This window comes from Colletes gigas, unplaced genomic scaffold (assembly GCF_013123115.1).
Source record: "Colletes gigas isolate AHSC1104 unplaced genomic scaffold, ASM1312311v1 Colletes_gigas_Sc00045, whole genome shotgun sequence".
Taxonomy (NCBI): Eukaryota; Metazoa; Arthropoda; class Insecta; order Hymenoptera; family Colletidae; genus Colletes; species Colletes gigas.
Genome location: NW_025106674.1, coordinates 451,761 through 457,760, shown reverse-complemented (window position 1 = coordinate 457,760; position 6,000 = coordinate 451,761).

The window sequence follows — 6,000 nt, the reverse complement described above, 5'->3', positions numbered from 1 at the left end:
AGAAAGGCTGTCTGCATTCCCGTGGTTCTTTCCCTCACGGTGTTTAATCTCGAAGTCGTACTGTTGAAGACGCTCTATCCATCTTGCAGTCTGTCCCTCAGGATTCTTAAAAGAGAGGAGCCACCTCAAAGAAGCATGATCCGTCCTCACCAAGAACTTCCGGCCATAGAGGTAGTGGTGGAAATGCTCTATGGATTTCACGATAGCTAACAGCTCCCTCCTTGTCACGCAATAATTTCTTTCCGCCTTTCCCAGCACCTTCGAGAAATACGCAATCACCTTCTCCTGGCCATCCTGAAACTGAGAAAGGACTGCTCCAATTGCATTGTTTGAAGCGTCAGTGTCCAGGATGAAATCCGCGTTAGGTAAGGGGTAAGCCAAAACAGGGGACTTCGCAAGATGCGTCTTCAAGTCTTCGAAAACCCCCTGGCATTCTTCTGTCCATTGAAAAGGAACTTTACTCTCCGTCAAGCGATACAAGGGCTTTGCAATTGCTGAAAAGTTTCGAACGAATTTCCTGTAGTAAGTGCAAAGTCCCAGGAAACTTCGCAGCTCCGTCTGATTCTTGGGAACCGGCCAGTCTCGTACCGCCGCTATCTTTTCGGGGTCCGTCCTGACGCCCCGCTCAGAGACCAAGTGACCGAGGTATTTAACCTCTCGGCAAAAGAAATTACATTTCTTCGGGCTCATGACCAATCTCGCCTTGCGCAGGCGGGTGAAAACTCTTCTCAAATTTCCAATCTCCTCTTCAAAACTCCTTCCAAAAATTATCACATCGTCCAGGTATACCAGACAGATTTTCCAATTCAAATCCGCTAAAACTGTCTCCATAAGACGTTCGAAGGTAGCAGGAGCATTGCATAGTCCAAACGGCATTACCTTGAATTGCCAAAGTCCGGCACCAACACAAAATGCAGTCTTCTCCTTATCCTCTTCATGTACTGCAATTTGCCAGTAACCGCTTTGCAAATCTATTGTCGAAAACCATGTTGCACCAGCCAGGGCATCCAACGTGTCCTCAATCCTGGGAAGCGGATAGGAGTCTTTCCTTGATACGTCGTTAAGACGACGATAGTCCACACAGAATCGGGTACTTCCATCCTTCTTCTTCACAAGTACAATCGGCGAAGACCACGGACTTCTCGATTCTCAATGACTCCCTGCCTTTCCATTTTTGCCAGTAGTTCTTCGACTTCTCCACGGCGATGCAGGGGCAGACGACGTGGTGGTTGTTTGATCGGGCGATTATCCCCGGTGTCAATTCTGTGCTGGACGACATCACAACTTCCCACCTGATCGGGATCCCTGGCGAAAACGTCTTGAAACTCACTCAACAATCCCCGGAATGCAGTCTTCTGCCGTTCGGAAAGATCAAGCGAGCAACGTCCGTACAGATCTTGAAGAAATCCCGGAGTAGAAGCTTCACTCTTCGCTTCCGCAAGCGGCAGAACTCGGTCTTCAAGATGATTCCTCTTCAAATCCATATCTTGATGTCCTCTGATCCGTAGTTTTTGCAAAATGAAATCCAATTGGCAGGAATGTTTACGGAGGAAGTTCGTTCCCAATATGCACTCCTCAACCATGTCGATTAAAAGGAAATCCTCCTCAGTTTCAAGGCTCCCAATAGATATAGGAAAACGTCGCTTTCCGAGAATTGGTAACTTCTCACCGGAAACTGAGCAAATGTTAACGTTTTCCTGTACCCCCGCCGCGCAAGTTTTGTCATTCTTATGAAACTTCATCAAGTTCACGCATGAGCCCGTGTCGATGACGAAATGGCACCTCCTTCCCTCGACGATTCCCTCGACGCTAACAGAATCTTCAGACAAATTTGCCTTCCTCACTACGGGGGTAAAAGAAAACGAAGCCGGAGTCTCCCCCTCTACGCCGACTTCTTCAGGTTTCCCTTCTTCACGCTCCTCTTGGGGCAGTCTCGCTGCATATGTCCTGACTCCTTGCAGCACCAACACTCCACAGACCTCCTGCTACCTCCCTCCTTCTCCACTGGTCTTCCTTCTCCGAATCTTCTTTTACGGGACTCCCCCTCCGAAAAAGGAAAAGGCTTGAGATACCGTTCGGGTCTAATGAACGGCGTCGACACCGCCTCGACGGCTTCGATCTCTAGAGCTCTCACAACTGCGGCTCGTAATGAGACGAAACCGCCGAGTCGCAACGTCCGCTTCATCTCCTCGTTGGCTAGCGCGGCAATGAACTGAGAGGCCGCGAGCTTGTCCCTAACTTCGACTGGGCAATCCCCAAACGCGGCCTGCGCTAACCTCTCAATTTCCGCCGCCAAATCGGAGATGGACTCCCCTCTCCGTTGTTTATAATTTTGAAACATGACATAGTTTAAATTAGCCAAATTTCTCATTCCAAAACGGAATTCCAAGGCCGAAATCAACGCGTCATAACTAAACCGTTTCTCAACGGGGAGAGTCGTCAAAATGCTTCGAGCCGGCCCCTCCAGCGATGAGACCAAGGCCAAAGCCATCCTTGGTCCATCCCAACGATTTGCCTCAGCGACCGTTTCAAATTGAATTTTATACTCCTCCCAACAAGATTTCCCATCATACATGGAGGGCTTCAGAGTGTAGCCCAAATCGGAAACACTCTGATTCCCCCTCTCCACACTCTGAGGAGCTGGCTGCGAAACCGAAAGGCCCGCGAGCCCGATAAAAGATACAGGCTCGCGCTCCCTTTCGCGGACCGGAGCTCCCGAAAGCCGGTCGAGAATTCGCGCGACATTCGAGGACAGGACCTGATACTGGCCCTCCACGGCTCCAATCCTCTCCTCGACCGCGGCATCCCTGACCGAAGCAGCAGCCCTCTCCGTCATACGCCGCTCCTCAGCTCGCTCGCGTTCCTCCACGAACATCCGCTGCTGCTCCTGGAACTGGGTGGCGATATTCCGCTGCAACCCCTCCAGAAGCGACTCCAGCGACGACTGAGCCTCCGCCCCGGCAGCAGAACGAGTCTCCATCCCACTTCTGACACCACTGTTGCGCCGGGACGAGGTGTTTCGCGCACAACTCATATTAACACGGAACAGATCAACGTAGAACTGAGAACGTAAACCAACTAACAACAACAAGCTTTATTCAAACAGTGCACAATTCTAATACGTCCGCTCTCTATGAGATCTCACGTAGTTCTGATCTTTCGAATCGTTGCCGGTTCCTCTGGCAACCGGAAGGAACGGGCTCTCGCTTCCGCTCGTTCGGAGGAGCAGGTTTCACATCGTTGCGGAACAGTCTTCACGTTGCCGCAACGATGCATCTTCAGTCCGTCGCAACAGTATATATAAATGTTGATAATGAATACTTAACTAAATATTGTAGAACTAAAATTGGAATAACAATGTGTTGACAAACACAGGCAGTTCATGATGGGAAGAATAAACACGATTGTTCATCTGAATTAATTAATTTTGGTAATACTATTGACTTATGTAAATTTGCAGTTTATAAAATTGAAGACATTACATTTATTCCATTAGAATCAGAGAACCAATATATTGCGATACCCAGAGAGGAAATCAAAATTCATGTTTTATGCGATAATGAACAAACCGAAGTTACAATTGACAAACCATCAATCTTAAAATCTCCACAAGAACAATGTAATTTAGTATTTAATGACAATCATATGAAAATAGGAAGATCTAAAGTAAATGTAACCTATGAGTATAGATTAAAAACCATACCTTTTGAATACAATGCAAACTTAGACTTATTACTTGATAAAATTGAGCATGCACCTAGAGTTTTCAGTCAAACCAATAGCTATCAAAATACAGTAGATCAAATCGCAGATCAAGTCAATCAATTAACATATTCTCATCGATTACAGTCCATCAAAACATGGGGACTCTCATTTTTACAGATTGCTGGTTACATTTCCTTAGGATTATTAGGAATTTATATATTAAATAAAACTGGAATATTTGACTGTATTAAGAAATGTTTACCGACGAAATTATGTTTTCACTTACTATGCTGTAAGACTAAAACAAATGTACAAAACTTCGCAATACCTGCGTCTAGACCTATAAATGTATATTCTGAAATTCCAAGTAACACACTAGCGATTCAGGATGTAGAAGAAGAAGATCGAGTTCTATTCAGACCAGCCAGCGTCCAGTTCCACAAGTCAATTTTAAAGAAACGCTAGATTTTGGAGGACCAAAATCATTCTAAGAAGGGGGATATGTGACAACCGCCACACTTCTATTGCTTTCCCTTTTTGGGGTTTGCACATGGCCCGACGCCGGACCCTTTTTTCGCCTTGTCGCCTACGCAACTCGAAGGACCTTTCTTCGCCCTTCGGGGGCCTGTATTTTGGAAGGATAGAAACCAGGAAATCTCCCAAGACGAGTCAGTCTTGCTTGTACCGTGAAACTACCCGCTACCCCGGCAGTTATACTGTAATACCGGAAACAATAATAAAACAATAAAAAGGAGTAATAGAGTTGGGCTGCGGCTCAAACGTTGTTTTTTATCATAAGTATTCCTTTTTTACGTGACAACGGAGACGGTGAGCACGACTGTTGAACCCCTCCGTATGGGAATCACAGCGATCGCGGAGCTACTGGGTCATTATAATGGTTCTGAGGGTACATTTGAGACGTGGGCAAGGCAGCTTTGGCTTTTACGCAGTGTTTACGGACTACAAGACGATGCGTGCCGTGTGCTTATGACGACCAGACTCCGCGGGAAGGTGCTTGAGTGGTTTCATTCACGGTCTGAATTTATGACGATGCCGTTTGAAACCTTACTGGAGCACATGGAGGCGATGTTTCACCAGCGACCTAATCGACTGGTAGCAAGACGGCGGTTCGAGGAGAGGATGTGGCGACGCGGGGAAACGTTCACCGATTACCTTCACCAGAAGATAATCCTTGCGAATCATATTTCCATCGACGAGGGGGAATTCATCGATTGTGTCATCGATGGAATACCCGATCCCATCCTCCAGGATCAGGCGCGTTTGCAACGGTTTAAGTCCAACGCCGATTTGCTGGAGGCATTCGGCAGGATTACACTCAGGTCGAGGGCGACCGGCGCATCATCAGGGGCAGTGTTTTCAATGTAATCTTTATGGTCACATTTCGCGCGAGTGCCTGACGAAAAAACAACCCGCGAAAACCGTCCTTGCTGTCGTGGAAGCTGCAGAATCGATGTTTAGGAAAAATGTATGCGTAAATGGGTGTGTCGCGGAAGCTGTCCTCGATACGGGCAGCAACGTATCTTTAATTCGGAAAAATGTGTACCTTGACATCGGGGCGCCGCGGTTGATAGCAGGGGAAATCCGGCTACGGGGTATAGGTCCGCGAGAATATCGTACGCTTGGAAAGTTTAACGCGGAGATTGAGATCGATGGGGAAATGCGCGGAACCACGTTGCACGTCGTAGAGGATCGGGTGCTAGGGCATGGTGTTTTGCTAGGGCGGGATTTTATAAATACCGCGGAGTGGTTAATAAGAGACGGAACAATGAGGTTGATGAAACAAGCGAGCGTGCAAAGCATCGCGCCCGAGATTCTATGCGTGGACCAGAAATACGAGCGCGACGTGGTCGACCTATCGCACGTTCGAGATACGAAGATACGGAAAGAAATAGAGGAGGCTGTGCGCAATTACAAACCCGTCGGAATCCGCGATGTCGGGGTGACGATGAAAATTGTCGCGAAGAGCAAGGAGCCGGTGTATCAGCGTCCGAGGAGGCTATCTCCCTCCGAGAGGGAGGAGGTTAATCGTCAGATCGGCGAGTGGATGCGCGATGGCATTGTGCAACCCTCTCTCTCGGAGTACGCGAGTCCGGTAGTGTTCGTTAAAAAGAAAGACGGTGGTATGCGCTTGTGCGTCAATTATCGCCTCTTGAACGCGGAAATCGTCCGTGACCGATACACTAATCGAAGATCAGCTGGATTGTTTACGCGATGCGATAGTTTACAGTACATTAGATTTACGAAACGCCTTTTTCCACGTGTCGATCGAATCAG